The sequence below is a fragment of the Anneissia japonica genome, unplaced genomic scaffold (genome assembly GCF_011630105.1).
Source record: "Anneissia japonica isolate Jap-2015-1 unplaced genomic scaffold, ASM1163010v1 scaffold288036_len564833_cov171, whole genome shotgun sequence".
Classification (NCBI taxonomy): domain Eukaryota; kingdom Metazoa; phylum Echinodermata; class Crinoidea; order Comatulida; family Comatulidae; genus Anneissia; species Anneissia japonica.
This window is the reverse complement of record NW_022706414.1, coordinates 487,089-487,381: the sequence shown is the minus strand read 5'-3', so window position 1 is coordinate 487,381 and position 293 is coordinate 487,089.

Genomic DNA, 293 nt, shown 5'->3' with positions numbered 1-293 from the left:
AATAAGGCCTGTGCGGGGAATATACCCTTCGCGCAAAAATTAGTCCTAGAAATCTGTCCGTGCAATTCGGAACGTAAGGGCTGATTTCCACTCAGATTTTGCCGCAATTAAACTTTTGACCAAATCTTAATTTTAACCCAGAGCAATTATTATGCTTCCGCGCTCCTATTTTCCTAGTGATTTTCTGCTCAAATTTGAGCAGATGCATTAGGTCTCTTTCGCGCAATAAAACAAATTTACAGTATGGGTCTAGGCTGGGCCTAATTAATAATCAGCGACGGCTCTATGATACA